Source organism: Gobio gobio (assembly GCF_949357685.1).
Source record: "Gobio gobio genome assembly, chromosome: 15".
Lineage (NCBI taxonomy): Eukaryota > Metazoa > Chordata > Actinopteri > Cypriniformes > Gobionidae > Gobio > Gobio gobio.
The window spans coordinates 10425247-10450000 of NC_137108.1; positions in this window are offsets into that span (position 1 = coordinate 10425247).

A 24754-nucleotide genomic window follows, 5' to 3' on the forward strand; every position below is an offset into this window, starting at 1 on the left:
AGTGTTTGATTTAAATGTTTATGGTGCGGGTGAGCACAATCTCTCTGGAGACACCGAGGCAGAGATACGGCCTCATTGCCTATGCATGGAGGCGATGTAGGAAGATTAAAATAACATTGAGTGTATTCTGTAAATGAAGAGGAGAATGAAGCAAGGCCTCCGGAGTCCATTATAAATTTTAATAATACATCAAGGTAGTGTAACTGAATAACCGATCTCTTAGGGAAGAGACACGACATTTGGCTAATATTACAATATGAATTATGAAAAACAAAAAGAGCTTTTAGTTAATCTTGTCTTCTTACTTTTATTCTTTGGGCATCTTTTTTTCCCTGTCACTTTCTCTGAATTCGGAACAGCGTGTAAACAAATAAAAGTGAGGGAGAACAGTTTGGTATCTCGGTAGATTAATTAATGTGCCCATGAGCTGGCATCATGCTGTAGAAATTATGTGCATAAATAATATCACTAATTAAAAAGATGCAGATTAACATGCAAATAATGTTAATGAGAATCTGCAGTCCCAGAGTGTATTCGCATAACATCAACAATTTAATGTGTTGGAAGGCTTGTGTTTGCATTACATTAATAAAATTCAAAGAGCTCGCATAAAAAATTCTGCGGGAGTCTCTGTTTCCCACTAGTGAGTTGTAAATTTGCCGGGCAGACAGAGCCCTTCTTTTGGCAGATGTAGAACTTATTATCTCAAAGGCTCGCTGAAGAGCTGCCATGTGCCAGTATGACCAGCTGCTAGACCTGGCTTGCCGGCCGCGCCGTTCCGATCCGTTTTCCCGGGGTTCGTGTTTTAGGCGGCTGATTGAAAAGAACAGAAAAGGAAGCAAATTTAATCACAGGTTGAGGAGGGTTACGTCAGCGTACACTGCTCTGGTTCTCAACCTGTGCGACTCCAAGGCGCGCCATATAGACGAAAAGATTTCCTCTGTAATCATGACAAAGCTACTCATTTTCACACTGTTTGATTAACACAAACTGGGAGTCTCAATATATTAAATTAACTGCCCCCAATTACTTTTGACTGGGATTCCAGAACTGTTTTTTTTTTTTTTTTTTTTATAAAGCAGTTGTTGCGGAAATTATTATTATTATTTTTTTAGCTATGTAAATACAATTTAAAAAATAAAATAATAATCTTGGCAGATGGCTAAGGCCCCTGGACACCTATTTGAGAACCACTCTAGTCTTTGCTTAAATAGTGAAAGCTGAATCCTCTCTCCACTATCATAAAAGGTGGCAAACAGGCAATAAATTATATATTGGGGGGTTCAGGAGACGATATCCGGCAACATTTCCTCTTTTTACTGTCGCTATTAAAAGCAATTAAGTAAATGAGTGAGTGAGCAAATGAGTGAGGGCCTTGATATACTCAAGGCAAAGTTTCTTGTCATTCTTCTCTTAGGGATGAAAAGAAGTTTGAAACACATGACCAGCGGTATACTGTTAGCGAACATCACGTCACACTGCTGAGAGTGGCGTTTAGATGAATATGTAAATATGGTGCTGTGCGATTTCCTCTCAATAACAAAATGACAGTGGTGAGAAAACAGGAGTTAAGAAAGTCTGATCATAGCGATGTGGACATGTTTGCATGAGCTCAGTAATATGGTGTTCTAGTCAAGTCAAGTCACATTTATTTATATATCACTTTTTATATATAGCACAATAGATTGATTTAAAGGAACACACCGACTTTTTGGGACTTTAGCTTATTCACCGTATCCCCCAGAGTTAGATAAGTCCATACATACCATTCTCATCTCCGTGCGTGCCATAACTCTGTCTGACGCACCCACCGCTAGCCTAGCTTAGCACAAAGACTGGAGGTAAATGGCTCCAGCTAGCCTACTGCTCAATAAGTGACAAAATAACTCCAACATTTTCCTATTTACATGTTGTGATGAGTATAGTTACATTGTGTTCTGAGACCGACGGCTCAAAATTTCTTATCAGTGCCAAAGAGACTCAAATAACTCGATTTATTCGATTTTTATCATTCAGGCAAGTGTTATACATCATTATTATCTGTAACGTTTCTACTTTTATTTGTGTACACTCACAGTAAAAACAAAATTGAATTGATTCTCTTCAGAAAATGAACTCTAACTTAGTGAATACTTGTCACACAAACATGAGACATATGTCTAAAGAAACGTTGAAATGTCAGGTTTTAAATAATACAACGAGAACAAATATTCTTCAGAGGGTTAATAGTGAGAATTGGACCCTAAACTAAAGTGTTACCAAAACACGTATGCGTAGGAAGTGGCGTACGCCTCTTTCAGGGCCAGTTTTGTGCGTACGCAACGGTTATAAATGCGGCCCCTGAAATAAAATGTAAAATGTGTGCTCTGACATATTGAGCTACGCTGTGCATGCGGGCAAATCGAGTTCGAATTTGGCCTTCAACATATTTTTCTCGGTGGTCACTATATAAACAAACAAACAAATAAATAATTGCTACATATGCTACAAAATACATATTGAGCTGTGATGCTCATGTAGTATTTTAAATCTGGCTTGCTTGATACCAAAATTCCTTGATACCATTAGCCAAATCATTTCCTTTCTTCTCCTTTAGGTTATTTAAGTTGCAAAAAGGTCAAAATTCAAAATGAAATTCAAAAGAACAGTCAACACTGTTTCCAATCACATTGTTAAGGGGTCTCATAAAATTTCCTGACAGAGACATTAGAGCATGCTTGCAAATCTCTACGTGGCTCCGTTTTCCTTTCGGAACCGGTGGGAAATCCCATCGCTCAAAAACTGAAGCGAGTACAGAACATGCGCGCTAAGTAAGCTGTGCGTCTGACCTAATGGATTTCACAGAGGAGATGAAATGACAAAAGTGAGTGAGCACCTCACCTCCTGAGGGGAGAATGTCTGTCGGATTTGGATCGTTACCTGTAGAATAAACAGACCTTCCCTTGAAAAAACACTGGCTGCAGTGTGTGTCCATCAGCGCAGGGCTTGGAGGGGGAAGTGGAAGTCTTCCTGCATGATCTCCATGTAACTGTCCTCGGAAGGTCGCTACAGTATTTCATTTGTTTTGACAAAGCTAAATCGAAGCTCTTTTGACAACATTCTTATTCCTTTCGCATTGAGTGACAACAGCGAACAAAAAGATTCTAATTGAATAATTGCAAGTGGCATGTCCTAATTTTAATAAATGCAATGCACAGAATCAGATGCACAGTCCTTTTGTTCCGCTTTGGCACGAAACGCCCTGCAGCCTGACAGGCATTAAAACGGGAATCGAGATAAACATGTTTATTGTTGATCCCCAGGTATTTGTGACCAGCAGCTGTCTACACATTCATCATATATTTGCCAACTGTTTGCTTCAGATGAAATCTGTAATGTGTCATGCGGGGCATAAACTATAGCAGAAACAGTTTGATAGCCGAGAACTATAAAACGTCTCATCCACTGGGCATGACAACACCAAGTGTTACAGAGACTAGTAATGTATGAGGGTGTAAGTGTGTGTGTTTGTTTCATGGGGCGAAGCCTGTTAAAACAGTCAGACATGCTTAATGCAACTGATAGCTTCTTGGGACATACGGTTTGTATTATGCTTGGCTGTGAGTGTGCAACAGTGTGATTTTCAGAGAGGCAGAGCAAGTCCAAGAAAAAACACACAATGACCTCTTCAGCCAGGCACAGGAGCAGCTGCTTAATAACTTAGGTGAGGCCTTGTAATACGCTTAGACAACACATAAAATTATGACAGGAATATGATGTATTAGGGTCAGTCCAAGCATGCAAATAAAACATTGATCATGTGTTATCAGTGTATATTACATTTCTGACTTCTGGCTCACAGTGTTTAGTTGCATGTGCAATCTGCACTTTTTCATCATCTGATTCACTAAATTCTGAAAATGGTTTATTCCAAAAGATTCTGGGTATGTTTACACGACAACAATGTACTAAAAAAAGAGGACATTGCTGATAAAACGATCCCCGTTCACGCGAATCTGCGAAAATTACTAAAAAGGATGTATTATGCATGCCAGGCCAGTAGTTGGATATGTCGCTTTTTCACCGCTAAAGATCGACCAATTCCACTCCAGTGTTTTCCCGCTCACTCCCCAGCATCACTCAGAGTTTGTGCATGGAAATCTGGAAAGCGGAGACGACAGTTCCAGAATGTATATATAATAATTTCATATAACCCACAAACTGTTCCAGAATGTATAAATTACTTTTGATATAATTCTTATTACTATTTATACATATTTTAAAGTGTCAACGTAAAATACTAAATAAAATATTCTACTTGACAATTTAGTTGAATAATTGAATAACTGATAACAGAAAAATCTGAATTAAAAGATATTCATCTGAAAGATACAATTGTTTTATGACTTATGTACAAGCATATGAATGTTTACTTATTTACTTGCCCATATTTTAATTGAAGATATGCCTGAAATATACATCTAATTCATGAAAATATAAAATAAGTGCCCCGTTAATTACAATAAGTATTAAATTAGAAAGAAACAATAACATGATGTCACTCGGGGCCTTCTGTGCCAAATATGGCTGGGTCATCTTACCCCAAGGGTTTAATTTTATCTTTTTACTTCAAAATAAAAGCTATAACATGTACCCAACAAATCCCTCATTAACAAATAGACAGTAACACTTTGATATTCAACATAATGCAATGTCATAGATCACTATTTTGAGAGACACAAAATTAGATCAAAACTGTTTTGACTGACTAAATCTCACAAATGTTGATATTAAGATGAAATGACAAAATTAAAAAGAGTATATTCATTCATCAAAAGTGCTGAGATGAGATTTTGTGTCATCTATGGTCAGGAGAAAAAATTAGAGTGAGGGAGAGCCCAATGAGCATCAGATAAATCAGATAGTTACAAGCTGTCAGTAAAGGAATAGTAAGAGTAAGATGGATGATTTGTATGGACAAGCAACCAATCTTCGGCCCCAATGCCACCCCACCCCAGTGCCCCTTATTTTGGTTAGGGCCACTGCCCCTCAAAATGTCTGTGCACGCCCTGCGTGAACATGTAACACGCATGTGCATGACGTCACCGTTTTCACAGCTTTGCATGTTTTGTTGTTTACATGGAGACGATAAAGGTATCGTTTTCAAAACCTTGCACTTTGAATCCCGTTTTCAAAAGCTTGCGTTTTCAGGCCCCCAAAACGCCGTTGTAATGTAAATGAACGGCCAAAACTCATAAAAAGTCTTTAGTTGAAAACGGCGTTGTGTAAACAGAAGCCCTCCTTTCTGCGTGCCTACGCTGCTCTGATTGGTCAGAGGGTCCAGTCTGTTGTGATTGGTCTACCGCTTACAGCGCATATCAGCAAAGAAAAGCCAATTAACATATCAGAATTTCAACCCTTGGAGGCTTCCTCAACATTTGATATGTATTATGCTGTTGTCTTTTCTGTAACAATTTGAGCCAAAGTCCTCATCATTTGGAGGTGCATGCAAAGTGGATTCTCAGTGTGGAAACCAGCGTCTTCTTGACATACCTTAACACAATCCAAACTCTTCCAGGCCTACTACTACTACCTACTACTAGAGTGTTTGAGAGCACGTCAAAGTAGACGTTGTTTGAGGGCAGCAATTGAAGACCATAAGCTGGCATTATGCAAATGTTTACATTGTTACGTAGGTATGCAACAGGAAGTGAAACTGGAATTGCTGACGACTCGTTTTGGCAGTTCAGAATCATTTTCTTTTAGGAGACAATAACTTTGTGTCATTCACTTTGGTCTTTTAAACTTTGCAGACCTTTTACATTCACAACCAGCTAATATTTGAAAAAGCATTATGGGGTGTAGGCTTCATTCGGCACCTGGTTTCAACAGACGGTGTAGAAATATATTACTATTATTGTAACTGCAATATTAACTCTTTTTCCGGGTTTCTGTGTTTTCACTGTTAGACGCTAAGGGGCGCAATTACGCATCTTCTGAATGGGTACAGAATCTCCTGATCAAAACACAGGCGAAGAAGACGCAAAAAAACAAGCGATCGTATGTAAGCAGATGTATATGAACACTGTAAAAAAAAAATCGTAAAAAGAAGGTAAATGATTTGCAGCTACGTCTGCCAAACAAAAACCATAAAATTAAAGTAAAGTATCTTAATTCAAATAAAGTGCAAAAACAATAATTTTACAGAAATTTACATTAAAAGTTTTAGTGAAAAACACTGTTATTTTACATATTTTTTCCTTGTTTAAATTAAGATATTTTAATTTAATTTTAGGGTTTTTGTTTGGCAGCCGTAGCTGCCAGTCATTTACCATTTTTTTACGATTTTATTTTTACAGTGAAACTAATAAGATTTACTTTAAAATTACAAAGAATAATGTTAAATTGGTAGTATGGACATAAACCTTTAATATAATGAGCTAAATATTTATTATATTTATAATTATTACAGATTAGTTCTGTAATTTTACATACATTTGTAATTTAAGAAAACAGAAAAATACTGTATACATAATACAGTAATTTCCCTGTATAAAAAATGATAATGACTGTGATTTTTCATTAATGATAAAATAATGGTCAAGTTGTTAATTTACAGATATTTTTTGTAATTTGACATGAATTTGTATGTAATTTATGAAAACAGAAAAATACTGTATAAATAATACTGTAATTTTCCTGTATAAAATCCTTAAAATAACAGTCAAGTTGTTTTACATAGTTTTAAACATAATTCAAAATTACAGGAAAATACTGTAAACAATTTAGAGTTATTTTCCGTAAAATTAGGATTTTTTTTTTAGATCAGATGCAAAAGCCTCTAAAAGCCACTTCGGTCAAAAATGAGATAACGATACTGAGTGAATGCTCTCCGCATATAGTATACGTTCATAAAATACTTTCACTTCAAACCCACTAAATCCCAGCCTCAGCCCATTCAGAAGTACCGGTACTTAGAAACCTATACATAGAAGCCTGACAAAAATTATTCTTATAAAAAATGTCTTATTTTAAAGAAAAACGTCAGACGGACTTAGAGGCTTTTGCATCTGAAGTCTTCATATGTAAAATAACCTGATCATCAACATCAAACATCATATAAATCAAAACTGCCTAATGTTACTGAATGAAATGTAAACCCAGGACGAGCTATAGGACTGTGCAAGTAGTAGGGGTATTGATGGACTTGATCTACACCGTCTGTGTTTGATCATCGTTCTGAATCTGATCAGGGGTGTGTTTCCCATACAACGACGTAACTCACTGCTTAACTACCATAGTACGTTGCATCATTGAAGAAATCAACAAGCTAGTCGCGACTGTTTCCCGAAACCGTATTGTCGCAAATCTGTCAACCACTTTGGTTATGCTGTCACGCAGGTGGCGGAGTAATAACTGCTTTTAATAAATTAGTTTGAGATCGAAATCATGCTAGATTTTTTGCTATAAATTATGAACATGGCATCTGAGGACTAATTCTTATTTTTCTCTGTTATTTTGCTTTATTTCCAGCTTTGCTTTATTTCAATGCTTCTAACCACAGGTCGAGAGCTGTCGTTGCAACGACACAACTTTGCGATGCTGTTTGTGAATGTTGGTTGGAACTATAGTCTCGGGAAACAGCGACTGTTGATAAAGACGGAACTTGTGAATATAGTTGGCTAGGGATGCTTTTGGGAAACACACCCCTGGATGAAGTCTTTGAAAAAAACATGATTTTCTCAGCTTTTTGTTCAAAATGTTGCTTTTTTTATGAAACTCACCCATATTTAAGTGTTGATAAAAAATGAATGCATGAAGCTAGGATAAAACATTAGTTAATTTGTTTAAAAGCAGATTTCTTTTGATATATTGCATGCTCAGACATTCATACAACAAAATATTCCATGGGCCTTTACATTTTGTGAAAATGATCAAAAACCCTGGCTATGGCTGGCAACTTTTTTTTTTAAAACGCTGGCGGGGAAAGAGTTAATTATGTCAGGCAAATAGCGCTGATTAAAAATATAATGCTCCTAATTTACACAGAAATGAGAGCGTGTGCATATTACTTAGTGTAAATAATAGTGCTATTGCAGCTAAAATTGGATTATGTTACTGGTTGCAAAGAAATCCAGATGATGGCAATTTTGGATCAACATACGAAACCATCCAATATTATCCTTACATTATAATATTATCCTTGTAACATGTTCATTGTGTCTGCTTAACTGAATACATGACGTTAACTAACCACATGACATGCATTATAACTCTATATGTGCCATATGGACATTATTTTGATACACTCATCTCTAACTGATAACATAATACATCCTAAATTGCAACACTGAACATGCATATTCTGTATGTTTTGATACTATATATGTATTATGAAAAGTGCTACATAAATAGACTTGAATTTAACTGAACTGAAGTTAGTGAATAAGACACAGTCTGTGCTGAAATCCCACACACAAAAGTTGTGCAATTGTTTAGTGTTTATTGCACTTTTGGAGAAGCGGGTGAACACTGACTGGGCACATTGCCCTTGGCATGTACAAAAACACAGCCCTGTTCTGCCTTCCTTCTGTTTTAGCGTATCAAGCGTTCATTTTCATTCTTTTGAGGATGCCCACCATGAAGTGGCATGGCTAGACTATCTGCAGTTTGTACAAGAGATGCATCCCTTTTGATCTCGGACGCCACCATTTCAAAAGTGTGGGACCGAACGTCTTGTCTTTCAACCTGTCGAACGCAACAGTTTTTTCATGATCCTCTTCTAGCCTCGGGTGAAATTCATCAAGGTTACGCCGGGTAGCTGTTCCATTTGTTCTCCACATGAATATAAAGTTGGTAATGATTCTCAGTAGACTTGCACTACAAAGCACTTGTCTGAGTGCTGGGCTGGAAGCTAATTACATTCACACAAATTTGTATTAATGTTGCTGAGACAGAGTACAAACTTTTCCAAGTTAATGACACATTTTGATAGCAATTAACAGTGAAAGGCTTGATCTGTGAAATGGTTTGAAGTGATCTACTCTTTGTAACAATCAACAGATATTTAAAATCAAAAATACATATCACAATCTAAAAATTAATTGATGTAGTTTGTCAATATTTAGGGATGGACTGATCCAGCACCTTAATTGTAACAGTAACGATTCAAAAAGGACAAAAAATAATAATTTTCACTAAAATGTATGTTAATAATTAACCCCAAAATGAAACATTAAGCTGCTCTGAAATCAAATATGGCACAGGTTGGATGTCAACAACATTAAATCTCATTGGTAACTGCACTTTGAAACTTCATGAGGTCAAATCTGTGGCATATTTGACATTACATGAATTACATGAATTATCTAAAAAACTATTTGCATTATAATTTTAAAAAGGCTTGTGTTGTATGGGCTACTTTTACAGAGTCTCTATTTACACCAAGTGCTTGTTGGCTGCTTTTGACATGGCAAAGTTTGTAGTCGTTTTTTTCCCCGAACACATTCTTCTCCTGTTTCCCATTGTTTACTTTAAATAAACATTTTGAAAATAATTGAAAAGTAGAAATAAAGTGCCTAACGTTTAGGGTTAGGAGTAGGTGTAGGGTAGGGCTTAAGGGACAGGGACAATTAATGTCCCAATAAGACAGCATTAATTTATGATTTTGGTCCTAGGTGGCCTTAACTACTATGTACTTACATCAAAAAATAAGTACAATGTACTTATTGTGTTCATATTGTATTGCAAAACACTGATATTGAGGTGGGATACGGGTAAAGTTAGGGACAGGTGTGGTGGTATGGGTAATTTGAAGGGTAGGGTTAGGTGTAAGTGTCAACAGTGTAATTATAAATGTAACTACAGAAATGAATTACAGCTGTAATTACATGCAGGTATTTTAAAAAATGTACAATGTATGCATGCATTGTATCAAATGATTAAATTAAATGTTAGTACATAGTAGTTAAGGTCACCTAATATAAAGTGGGTCCTTGATTTTTAATAAATATAATCATATACATTGACTATGTTGTTAATATTGCATACTGTTTTATAGTAGGGTATACTAAAGGCCTGGTTTCACAAACAGGGCTTAGATTAAGCCAGGATTAGGCCTTAGTTCTAGGATATTTAAGTAGTTTTTATAAATATGAAGAAAAGAAAAGAAAAAAAAAACCCTTTACTGATGTGCGTCTTGAGACAAAACAATGGCAGTGAGACCAGGGGTCAGTCTAAATAAAATATAAGAACTATTTACACTTTGTGCTGCCATGCTTCTGTGATGGGTTTACTGTGTTTTTATGATTATTATTATTATTACATTTATTTATGCAGTTTTAGTTTTGACATATGCCATCAATACAACATGAAGATTCACAAATGTCTTATTTTGTTCCACAAAGAACACACATAACAAGCAGTTGAGTAAATAAAGAGTGATTTTATATATATATATATATATATATATATATATATATATATATATATATATATATATATATATATATATATATATATATATATATATATATATATATATATATATATATATATATAGATTAGTTACTGTTGCTCTGTCCGACAAGCCACGCTCTCACACCACACACGTTCTCACACAGTGAAAAACACATCGCAGAGCAAAGACAGACAGGAAAGAGCATGTTACTTTTAATATGAAACAAAATCTCAACTCTAAAATTTGTAATTTTTTTTTAAGAAATGTAAACAATAAATACTGTTTTGTGGCTCTTTAATGTGTGTCGCTGTAGTTAAAGCTGCTCGTGAACTGATCATCTCTTCCTTCTAGTTAATTTATAGTATCAAATAAACATGAATGAACTTCAGAAGGCATGTTGTTTCAACCGCGGAAAGACGTCAAGTTTTTCAAGTCCACTGACGTAAATCTACGAATTCTCTTGATTGCTTTGTCGGACAAAAATGGCGGATTCGGCAGATTATGATTGGTCAAATCGCCAAACTCTTGGCGAAGGGTGAATTTGGGAAACCCTGGTCTTGTTAACACAAATATTTGTATTAATTTTTGACAGGATGCTTTTTTTCATGTAATGACTGTCTTCTACATTAAAATGATGTGACATGCAGTTTCTTCAGTTTAGTTTCTTTACTCGCAGGCCAGGCTCACGTGACATCTGAATCGTAAAAGGAAAAAGTGAATCATGATGCATCCTCATCTATATTTGACCTTGCGTCCCCCAAACCGTTGCATGAATAATTTTTAAGCACAAATGAATTCTAAAGCAGCTGCATTTGACCACAGTGCTGCGTGTGCTATCATAACTCATAGCTGCTCCTGATCATTTCACCGCAGGCCATTTCACACAATCAGCAGAACCTGCGCACGGCTCACGCCGGAGGAAAACGGTGGTACGCCTCATTGTCCATTCTGAATAGGGCTCTACGGCCGAGCGCAACAAGTCCATCTCCCGTTTCCTAAAACGATCATAACCTCCACGGTCTGAGTTCAGCACAAATTAATTACAGACCCTCTGCTGGGCTCCGACTAATACAGAATTAATCGCACTCAAAACGGCCAAATTATTTTCCAAAATCCAGACAGAAGAAATTAAACCGCAATTATCATAAAATCCATCATTGTAATGCACATTGTGCTGCGGTGTTTGGATAGGTAATGATTTTCTAATATGGCAATTTGCATAAGTAGCCCTGAGATGGGTTATCGTTTCCGATCCCACACAATTACAATTCCATCTCCATACATCAGAGCTCACAGCTATGTAAAACCACAGTACTAATTAATAAGCCATTTACAGGCAGCAGCTAGTTACAGTGGTTGTGCGGCTGACCTCGCCAAGGATGAGCCGTCTCTGAAGCTCCTGCGCGCGTCTACACACATAATGACGTGCCAGGAGGGAATCATTAAAAATAATTTACACAAGCCTTCATTTACAAGATCTTTTGATAGTGCGCTTCCCCTGGTGTTTAGATCGGCGGTGAAGAACCCCCTCCCTCGACCGACCGTTTGGAAGGCAGCGAGCGCACGGATACCTAAGTGGTTAATTAAGAACTGTTGGGCCGCTGTGAGAGGCTCCTCCAAATCCCTCTGATGTCTGCCGTGTCAAGTGTCTCTCTCAGGCTGGAGCTGCATGAGGTGACTGCCACGACTGGGCTAATTACCGGGGAGAGCAGGAGCAGATGAGGAAGAGAGCCCTAAATGAGGCTTCTCCGAGCTAATATTTGGCCAATCAAAACCCCTTTGTGCTGCCACGAGAGCTGGAACGAGGGGGAGGTGACAGGGGTGTGTTCAGACTCGGGCTGTTTGAAAGGGTTAACTACCCTGGGCCGGGAATCGTATCGTTTCCTGACAAAGGGGGAGGGATGGATTTATCTAAGCACGGGGTCTGTGGAATAACGCTGACGGAACAATAGAGCGCGCCGGGTCACGAAGAAACCTGCGCTTCCAGGATATTTAACGCACAGCCAGAGGTCGTTTTGTCAAGGAAGCATTCGGCGATCTGCTACAAAAAAAGAAAAAAGTTTAATTGTATGGCGCTTTTCACAATACATATTGTTGCAAAGCAGCTTTACATAATATGCATGTTTCAATGTTACAATCGAGAAGTCTTCTGTCATCAGCCATAGATGACCGTGTCAAAGTATTGTCTTTAAATATGGCAGTAATACAAATACATGTTAAGAGGATAAGTTGTGTGGTAACATCATGCATTTAGTTAAGCGGACACTGAACATGCTGTGATCGTATTGATCAGAAAACACTAAATAAAATGTGCAAAATGTACACAGCAGATTGTCACTGGGGCCGTAGCCTTAAAGGTTAATAGTAGTACGTTAAGGGTACATATTACCACTCTAAGGTGTGCATCTTTTGGGGGTAGAAAAGGTCTCTTTAACGGTTCTGCCATAGTGAAAGCTGTTGTATCCCTAAAGGTACAATTAAAAAGAAAAGAAAAATCTGATAGTGTATAAGAATACTATTTGGCAATTTTGTATGTTGATACCCTAACACTTAACATTAGTTAATGTATCAACTAACAATAAGCAACACATTATTACTCTATTTAGTAATCTTTGTTAATGTTAGTTAATACAAATACAGCTGTTCATTGTTTGTTCATGTTAGTTCACATTGCATTGACTATCGTTAACAAATACAACTTTTGATTTTAACAATGTATTAGTAAGTATAAATATTAGTAAGATTAATAAAATGTGGTGCAGTTCATTATTAGTTCATGTTAACTAATGTAATTAACTAATATTAACTAATGAACCCTTATTGAAAAATGTTACCGTTGATACAAAGTTAGCATTATTTGCAAGTTATCCAATCATATTTACTTTGCAAAAATAACACAAATTATTCGTAGCTGGTAGAGCAGGGGTCAGTAATTGTTTTGTCAATATATTATATATACTCTAAATACTCTATATATATATATATATATATATATATATATATATATATATATATATATATATATATATATATATATATATATATATATATATATATATATATATATATATATATATATATATATATATATATATATATATATACTGTAGATATATTAGTGCTGGGCAATTGATAAAACTAATATAATAAGTAATATAATTAATAAAAGTTAGTTTACATAATATATGTGTGTGTGTACAGTATATAATTATTATGTTTATATAAATACACACTCCTTCATGTATATAATTAGGAAATATTTGCATATAAATATAACATCTTTATATACATGAATGTGTGTGTATTTGTGTGTACATAATAATTATACACAGTACATAACTTTTTAAGTTTTAATCGATTGCCCAGCACAAATATATATATATACATATATATGAGATATATACCACAACTCTGACTAAAGTGCCTTTTTAAACCTTGTTAATCTCTGTACCATATTCCAAAAAACTTTTATCACAGCATGCACAATAGCAATAATAAGTTATGTAAATGACAACTACTTTTTACTATATTGTGTGGTGTTGGTTGTTTCAGATTTACACTGATTTGATATAGAGAGCATGTCTACCCTTATTATGGGATTTTGAGTGACATGCTGAAAAGTGGTAGAGGACAGTAGAAACGGCAAGATGCATGCACAAATAAAACATCTTGTCACTTTGGAAAGAAGCGTCTACCAAATGCTTAAATGTATAAATCTTGTTCATCTACTAAAAGACACATAAAAGTGTTTATTAGAGGATCAAACATCAACAGAAACTACTGTTTGGCGCCTTCAACCGCGAATTCCCTTGACAAGCGTATCAGAATGAGCCAGGAGAGATGCCCTGCAAACACGTTCTCTTTAACATGGAGAATTCCTCACTGTTGTGTAGAAATGTTGCAGTGGAGGCGTCTGTGCCAAAGACCAGGCCTGAACAATCGTAGACGTGGGCAGGTTGTCGGTTTGGCTGGCTTCTCCATCAGCCATCAGGCTTCCCTCTACCCAGGCAGGCGCAGGGCTAGTGGGGGCCGAGCCCAGAGACAATAGAGGTTTTTGGAGCCAGAGCCGCCTCTAGCAAAGCGGCTTTCGCCCAGCCCTCATGCTCCAGCCACATCAGCTCCAACAGACGGCTGGCAGAACAATCATCTTAGCAATACGGTTGATCCGCTGACCCGCAACTGTCCCGCTTTATCTCTCCAACTATTTGCTTACTGGCTGAGGCTGGAAGAGCCGCGTTGTGGGCCACTGTCATGGAATGTGATGTGGCCCGGAAAGGAATGATGGGACGCAGGGAGGCGGGTCACCAGAGACTGAAGGCGTATTCACATTGAGCCAGTTTGGTGAGGAGGTCAGTCGTAAGACAAGAACACAACAGCTTCTAGCTTTCATCTGACTGCAGTATTTCGCTGCTAGCACATCCAGCTGTCAAATAACATGAGGTCTCACTGACATGAGCGCTCTGATAGCTACAATCATTTATTAGTAAAGCAATGATGTGTAACACCTTTGTTTCAATGGTATTTAAACTTTTTTTTTTCATTCTTCAGAGTCTCTGAAGGGCTTTAACTTGGAGAGTGAATTTTTACTTTTTTAGACAAAATTAATATTCTAGATATTTTGATCTAGACAATATTTTATTTCTTGATCAGTTTGTCATAAAAATGAAATGTCAATCACAGGGCAGTGTGAAGTCAATGCTTTCTGAAATGTTAAGCGTGTTGCTCTGAGGTCACAGGGTGTTGAGGGTGTAAAGCGTGACCTCCTGACCCTTGTATCGGTCAGGGTTCAGAGTGTATCTTTAGCTGAGGAAGGAAATGTTGGCAGCTTGCTAAACATGCATACCAGACACATAAAGGGGGCAACCTGTACAGGAAGTGCTCAGTACTGCTCAGTGAAGGGCATTGTGGGCCAGGTGTTCTCTCTCTGCCTTTTGCTCTCTTGATTTCAGTTCAAAGAAACACACATGGAGACACACATAATCATATGCATGCTATAAAGTGCTTCTTGTTTCGTTGCAGATGCTGTCCGGTAACTTACTGCAGTCTACATCTGAAGCATATAGTGCCCTCCACTAATATTGGCAACCTTGGTAAATATGAGCAAAGGCGTCTGTGAAAATAAATCTGCATTGTTTATCCCAAAAAAATGTATTCTTTTCATTGAAGTAAAACAACTGAAAGTGGGGGGAAACTCACATTTTGAAATATTTTTTTTGTTTTGTTTGCATGTTGGCCACAATTATTGGCACTCCTAGAAAGTCTTATGAGTAAAATATCTCTGAAGTATATTCCCTTTCATATTTATTTTTATTTGTTTTACCACACCAGGGTGACTAGGAGCATGGAATTGTCCAGACATGACTTCCTGTTCCACAGGAGTATAAATATGAGGAAACACAAAGTCCAAATTCCCTTAATCATTCATCTCGAGTAAAACCACAGAATATAGTTCTGATGTGCCGCAAAATATTGTTGAGCTTCACAAAATAGAAAGTGGATGTGAGAAATAGCTAAAACATTTAAAATCCCCATTTCCACCATCAGGGCAATAATTAAGAAGCTCCAATCAACTAAAGATTTTACAAATCTGGCTGAAAGAGGATGTGTGTCTATATCGTCCTAATGCACGGCAAGGAGGAGAGTTGGGGTGGTCATAGACTCTCCAAGGATCACAGATGGAGAATTGCATAGATTAGTTGAGTCTTGGGGTCCGAAAGCCTAAAAAAAAATACCAAACAGTACCTACATCACCACAAGTTGTTTGTTATAAGAAAAATCCTCCTCGCTCCTCCAAAAACAAACTCCAACATATTAAGTTGTCAGTGAACTTCAAAAGGGACACTCTTGTCAGGTGTTCTCCAAACTCACCAGACTCTGAGCTGTTATCTTGGGAAAAGGATGTTGCAATAAAAGGGTGCCAATAATTGTGGCCAACGTGAAATAGAGAAAAACATTTATTTCATAATGAGATTTGGCCTCAGGAGGCGCACTAGAGGCTGTAGTTTGTATCTTCTTTGTTAGGATGTTTTTAACGTCCTTGTTTGCCTCTGATGCAGGAAACGCCTGTTCGAATCCCACTTGGAGTGGTGTAAGTAGAACAGGAGGGGTTATGTTGGTGCCGTGATCCAGATGGGAATGAGGTTTAAGGGGGTGAGTGTAAAAGAGACCAGCTAGTGAGAGCTGTGCAGGTAAAACCTCAATCCACTAAAGCTTCAAGTGGTACGCTAGAGACTGCAGTCTTTAGTCTGTCCTAGCACACCCGCATCCCATGTGGAAAACCCTGGTTTGACTCATACATGGAGCGGTGCGAGTAGAATTGGAAGGGTTATATTGGTGCCGTGACCCCGTAAAGCTCACTCACCTGGCCTCAAGAGGCACACTAGCTACTGACACTAGAGGCTGCAGTCTTAAAGCAGCACTAGGTAACTTTTGCTCTCGGGCTCCCCCTACAGTTGTGAAACAGTATTGTCCTCTACTACTGTCGTAAACTGTCATTCTACATCAGCGGATGCATCGCACGTGCATTTGTTGACATGACAACCATGATAGCCCTGAACACTGCAGGAGTTCACATGCAGGTGTTCTGCTTGCGTCGCGTGTGAAATGTCTTCATCCCAGGTACAGTGGCATATGTTTCAGCATGTCGTATGAATATCATTTCATGGGTTTTATTTTTTTCAAACGATCGCGATGCTCACGTTTACAAGCCAGCGTCATTATAGTAGCCTAGTCTATTGGTTCCCGTTTTACAGAATCTATATGATACTTCAGTTCAATATTTGAGTGGTAGGTAATAACCATATATCGTCAATATTATAATATCAAGCTACCCTAGATGAATCTGCAAATTTGAAAAATCGAGCTATGGCAGACGTGTCATTCAACCTATTGTAAGTCGATGTATCATCACAAGAGTTTTGAAAATATATTATGAAGGTTGAAAAGTTACCTAGTGCTGCTTTAAAGGATTAGTTCACTTTTAAATAAACTTTTGCTGATAATTTACTCACCCCCATGTCATCCAAGATGTCCATGTCTCTCTTTCTGCTGTCGAAAAGAAATTAAGATTTTTGATGAAAACATTCCAGGATTTTTCTCCATATAATGGACTTCAATGGGCTCCAAACGGCTCCAAACGGCAGTGTTAATTTCGTTGACGAATAATTTTCGTCATAATTTTCGTCAACGACCTTTTTTCACTGACGAAAACGAGACGATAACTAAATAAAAACTAGTGTTGGATGACAAAAACTATGACGAAAATCAACTGTCATTTTCGTCAACAAATAAAAACGAGACGAAAATGTTAGGGAGGGACGATTAGGGAAGAGATCCAGTCAGAACTGATATATCCTGTGTAACAGATGCGCACATTTGATTTGAACGTGCTGATCTAACCGCTGGAAAACACGGCACTGTTGCGCTTCTACAGGCTCCCGCATCCCTAATACAGCGCTCCAGAGCGGTTCACAATCAAGTAATAGCGCACATTTATGCCATGCAATTGTTTATGAACTAATGCTGATGAATAATGACAATGTTTACTTTACGATGTTTACATAGTAATATGTTTTAGACGGTTGTAACAATGCATATTTTATCTCATCTGAACTTGAATGAGCAGCTGCAACTGCAACAGAGGCGCAAACATTTCAAAATAAGAGTCCCGGTGTATTTCTAGCTTGTTTATCATTAAAAGTCACACATTATATATTAACTTTTGGTTACACAATAAACTGTATTTCATTTCATTCCCATTTAATTTACAGTCAGGAGGAGAGACCAGTATTTGACACATATTCAATAAAGTATCAGGGTTATAATAGTTAACTAAAACCATTTAAAAAATACTTCATTACTTGAAATTAAATAAATGTTAACTGAAATTAAAAAAAATAAATAAACAAACTTATTTGAAGCTTTAGCTTAACCTGATATAGCCTACTGACTAAAACAGAAATACAAAGTTATAAAAACGATATAGCTGCTTTTAAAAAACAGACAAAAAAGTGATTTGAGCTCTGTTTCGTGTCTAAAACTAAATCAAAATTTGCTGTCAAAATTAACACTGCCAAACAGTTCAAGGTCCAAATGACAGTTTCAGTGCCGCTTCAAAGGGCTTTAAACGATACCAGACGATGAATACGGGTCTTATCTAGCGAAACGATCAGTTTCTGCGAGAAACCGAGCAGTATTTATGCTATTATTTTACCTCTTATCAGACGAACGTGATCATCTCTGAGCTCAGCCATAACTTCCGCTAAGTGAGGTCAAAATACAAGCATGGTCATAGATATATCGATCATAGATGCCTCATTCTATTGATCCGTGCAAGCGCTAATGAGGTATCTACGTATACACCTATGACCACGCTCGTATTTTGACCTCACTTAGCGGAAGTTATGGCTGAGCTCAGAGATGATCACGTTCGTCTGATAAGAGGTAAAATAATAGCATAAATACTGCTTGGTTTCTCGCAGAAACTGATCGTTTCGTTAGATAAGACCCTTATTCATCGTCTGGTATCGTTTAAAGCCCTTTGAAGTTGCACTGAAACTGTCATTTGGACCTTGAACCGTTTGGAGCCCATTGAAGTCCATTATATGGAGAAAAATCCTGGAATGTTTTCATCAAAAATCTTCATTTCTTTTCGACTGCAGAAAGAAAGACATGGACATCTTGGATGACATGGGGGTGAGTAAATTATCAGCAAAACTTTACTTAAAAGTGAACTAATCCTTTAAGCGTACTTGTTAGCGCACCCGCTGAAAAGCTGAAAATAGGAAATAAATGTAATGTAAAAGTATTCTGAACTTATATGATACCTTTGTATGGGGGACATAGTGAAATAAGTGGTTATTCACTCTCAAATCAATTTGTATATAGAGCCCAAGTCAATAGCATCAAACCTCACTGCCTCTTGTGTGTCACATCCACATCATGATGCAATCACATGCAAGAACAAATGAGGTTAGATGTTATTGACATGTTGCATTATTTTTGGAAAATATTAGAATTGCATTAGGGTAAATTACATAATTGTCAGTGTAATTTCTACCACCAAAGGGAACTGCAAAAATAATGACTGTTTTCAAACAGGTTTCTAAAATACTCCCTTCTACCATTTGCAATACAAACGGTCCTGTCCCAAACTCCCTCCAGTGGTTGAGTCAGTGTGTTGTGATGCTCACAGATGTTGTGAATTGTGATGTTCAATGTTACGAAAGTCACAGCATTACACTTTCCAGTAATTAACCTTCAAATATCTTATAGATGTCACTGCATATTAAGCAAAGATTGGATAAAGTCTTTTAAAATCACAACCAAATTACACACTTCATCTTTAATGACTATCTTAAATCTACAAGCTCTTGAATATGTGAGTATTGAATATTTGTGTGTTTGTTCTTGTAATATTTGGACCACAGGTTTGAGATTATAGTTGCACATTATACAGTCCTGAATTGCTATTTTGCATTCCGCTCAGGTTTTATTAATGAGATGAAAATAAAGAATTCCTCTCGTAATGTCGCATTTTCATGCTTGCCACGCTCCATGTATCTGAAAGAATAAACAGTGGTATCAATGGCTGGCCAGAAAGTAGCAGCATAGAAGCTGCCATGAAAATTGTTTATCTAGCTGTAGAATGCTATTCAACTGGGACTGCGGCATAATGATGCTGCGAGAACTGTCAGCTTTGCAATTAAGTCTGTCTTCAGATGCTTCCCAAGCAATTCATTAACTCAACACACTCCTGCTAAATGTGTTAAAACAGATCAGTAATTACTGAAGAAGTTTGCGTATTAAAGAGCTCAACTTTTTTTTTTGAGGGAACCTGAAGAACTTTGTTATGTATTACAGTGTAATTATGCTTTCTCATTAGACTCTTGCTAATGCGAGATCTTTAATTGCTTCACTATTGAGAGTCATTAGAAACAATAGTTTTAAATGAACACTCCTCTGCTACTATCTGATGTCTTATGAAGTTCTGACTGCTGCTTTTCTATTCCTAATGAATGTCACCCGGCGCACTACAAATTGACTGTATTATTGAGCATAAAATAAAACTGTTCAGAAATTAATCCACAGTTGGAATGAAAGCAATAATTAGCAAATATACTACAACTAAACATCTTTTATTTATGACTTTACCACACTTTTATTATTTAAATATTATAGTATATTATACAAATGCATTCATTTTTAGATGAATGTATTTAAATCCATATTTATATTAACCATGTAAAGCATGACATGCAATAATAGTCAGATTTTTTATTATATATATATATATATATATATATATATATATATATATATATATATATATATATATATATATATATATATATATATATATATATATATATATATATATATATATATATATATATATATATATATATATATATATATATATATATATATATATTAGGGGTGTAACGGTACACAAAACTGACGGTTCGGTACGTACCTTGGTTTTGAAGTCACGGTTCGGTACGGATTCGGTACAGCAGTTTTACAAAATTGCTTTTTATTCATTTTTATTCAACAGTGGTTTAATGAAAAAAATGGTGTCTGTCCTTAAATGAATTCAGTTATAACTAAAAGTTTCTTAAAGATAATGCTGTAAACTATATAGGGAGCCCTTACATATTGCTATTAAAGATTAACAACAGAGCCCAAACTATTAGCCTAAATTCAGTCGCTATTTATTTTTAGATATAATAATCAACACTCGCTTCACATAAGGCAGTTTTTGCATTAACTTCTAAATCTAATTATTATTATTTTTTCTCCAATTCGTTGTTGAAATATAATCATTTAGTAGCTGTAATTTTCATGACAGGTTTATTTAAACATACATTAAACAAGACATCACTAACAGGCTAAGTAGTAGGCTATATAATGAATATAGGCTAATGTAATGAATATATAGGCTAATATAGTGCATGTATTCAGTGAAAGAGTTAATCTCTCTAGTGAACTCAGCTGTGGACACTGAATGACTTCTGAGGTAAACGAATTCTACACGACATTGTTTACAAGCTGTTTTATTGTCTTTCCGCGGTTGAAACACCGATGGAGCGATTACACAACATATGATACGTTTCAGTAAGTTGTAATGTATCCTCAACATACCTTAAGATATTAATTTATGTTTATTCTTTAGAAGAGATGATCGCGTTCACTCAAGCGCGCCGCGCGCTGCCGCTTGAAGTTGAACTGATACGCGTCTATCAGTCACATTATAGAGCGTTAAAACGGCATTTATCGTTTGAATTTCGTGATAAAATGGACTGAATACTCAATATGTTCATATGGGGACTCGGATTGAAGTGTGTTCCGCGTTTTAAACAAGCCAACTGTTAACTGTTAAAGATTGCATTCATAACCGTTCGGTACACGTGCGCACCGTACCGAAAGCCCTGTACCGAAACGGTTCAATACGAATACGTGTACACCCCTAATATATATATATATATATATATATATATATATATATATATATATATATATATATATATATATATATATAATGAAATAAAACATATAATGTATATATAAAATATTTTACATATACTATATGTGGTCTTTGTTGAGTAGGCCTACCATGTTTGATACATTAGGCTTGTATGGCTCATATATGGTGATAATAAAGTGAAAAATACCACAATTTTATTCAGAGGCCCAAACTAAGCAAAAATATACAATTAGGTGAAGATGATGATATTTGCATGGGGAAAAAAGTAAGATGAAATTCTGACAGCTTGAAATGTGATCTTCATAAAACAGCTACTACTTTCATAAAATCATATAAATATTGCTTGTCACTTTATATCTCCCAATAATATGTCTGATAAGATATTTAAATCCTTAGTTTTATGATCAAAGCTCTGTTTCAAAGCATTTAATGAAATAAAATATAATGAAATGCAATACAATTAAATAAATGTTTCTCAAGAGCCTGATGGATTATGTTTTAACATGCTTTTTTAAAAGAAATTTTTTTTATGAATAATCAATTAAACCTAAGCTGCATCAGTCCAGTAAGTGTTCATCTTGAAATATTACTAACAATATAAACGTTATTCTTACATTTGCTTTATAAAATCAGTAAAGATTTCACAGCAAAATTACACACGGACACTTACTTGCTAAAAGTATAAACTATCAATCCGTTTACAGAAGGCATAGATTGTGTAAAACAGTTTTTTCAGCAACATTTCGATTATGCTGATAATTAGAGGCCTTAGGCATTCACTAATCAAATATGATACAGTATAGGTTTAATAGGGTTAATTTCTCTCAGAACTTATTCCTTTCTAAAGTTCGCCTTCAGAGGTTCTTCTTCAAAATTTCTCTCCACGTTTTAGACTAACTTGAGATTGTGCTGATTCATTTTGTTGTCATATAAAGTAATGAAGTAAACAAACCTTGGAATGTTCATGATGTGATGCATCTCATGCTTATGCCCGAAAATCAAAACCAGGGCCTCACTTTTCTTCAAAATGTTTACTAGGTCTCAGATCATCTTAGTTTTTATTTTTAATAAAGCTCAAAGAAACCTAATTTCGCATGTCAGAAAACTGACTAAGCTTCAAAACCAAAAGCACAGCTCAACCACACTATAGTGTGGAGAGTTGGGAGGGAAACGTTTGAAAATGGGAATGCTTGAATTCCCTTCGGTCTAGTTGAACTAAAGTTAAAATGTCTATCTACAGAAAGTCCCAAAATTATGAATTGTTCAGGACTCGCTTTCAATTATCTCCCGAAGGAGATCACTAAATGGCACCCTATAGGGAGTGACGAATTCCTGAGTGATGAGTTCCTGAAGACAAATTATTTAATCAACTATTAGAATAGTGCATACATATTAGTTCTAGAACCTGCAATAACCGCTAACACAGAAAATAATGGTTATTGGGGATTCATGAAAATATAGATTTTCATCTCAATGTGCATTGATGAATCTAGTGTTGACACAATACTGGAATTTCTAACTTCAATACAATACCTTGAAACATATCAATATTCGATACCATTTCCGATACTATGGAGAAAAATACCATATACTGCCATATCAATTATTTTTACTATCTATTATTATCTTTGTGATAATTTGGGCAATTGTAATGCAATAGCTTAGACACAGCACAGGGATTATTTGAAACTGAACTAAATTTACTAAAAAAGACGAAAGTGAACAGCCAGTAATAAAATAAGAACAGATAAACAAATAGCAAGCGACAGCACAAATAAATACAACAGAATAAAGAGACAAATGGAATAAACATTTTTCAGGTGGGTCTAACAGTGTATTCAGGTAAGAAATACTACAAACACTAGACAGTCTTCATTGTAAAAAAAATAAATACAGATTAAAGCTTACAATTAAAGTTACACAAGTTATTCAGGTGAGTAGTGGGTGATTTTAACTTTGTCTTTTGTTCTTTATATTGGGTACAGTATATTAGGTACAGTATATTAGGTTACGGTCACTTTAAGAGCGAATGCACGGATCTGATATACTTTTAAACAACATGCTTTTTTCTTTCTCAACTATTTCCGTTTCTAAAAATGACTGAATATTCGCCAAGACTGGCATTTTTACAATTTTGTGTGTGTTCAACCTGATCTCACAGCAATTTGTACATATTTTACAAGGTGGCTAATTCGTACGAATTTGTACGACCTCACTCGTACGAATGTGTACGATTTTTGCTAATTCGTACGTATTTGACGAGTTGCCAAGAGTTGACAAATTCGTATGAATTTGTACGAATGACCTACCTCAAACCCCGCCCCTAAACCTATCCGTCACTGGGGTTTAGACAAAACGTACAAATTCGTACGAGTGAGGTTTTACAAATTCGTACGAATTAGCCACCTCGAATAATATGTACGAATTGGTCATGAGATAGCGTTGGTGGATTTGACAGCTAAAAGGATTAGTTCACTTTAAAATGAAAATTACTCCATGATGTACTCACCCTCAAGCCATCCTAGGTGTATATGACTTTCTTCTTTCTGATTAACACAATCGAAGTTGTGACCATTTATTCATATAACAATCGAGTTATATGAATAAATATCCTGATGTTTCCAAGCATTATCATGGCAGTGAACAGGGCTCACGAGTTTGAAGCTCAAAAAAGGGCATCCATCCATTATAAAAGTAATCCACACGGCTCCGGGGGTTAATAAGGGCCTTCTGAAGCGAATCGATGTGTTTGTGTAAGAAAAATATCCATATTTAACATGTTAAATATGGTAAAATATCTAGCTTCCATCAGACCACCTTTCGTATTCAAA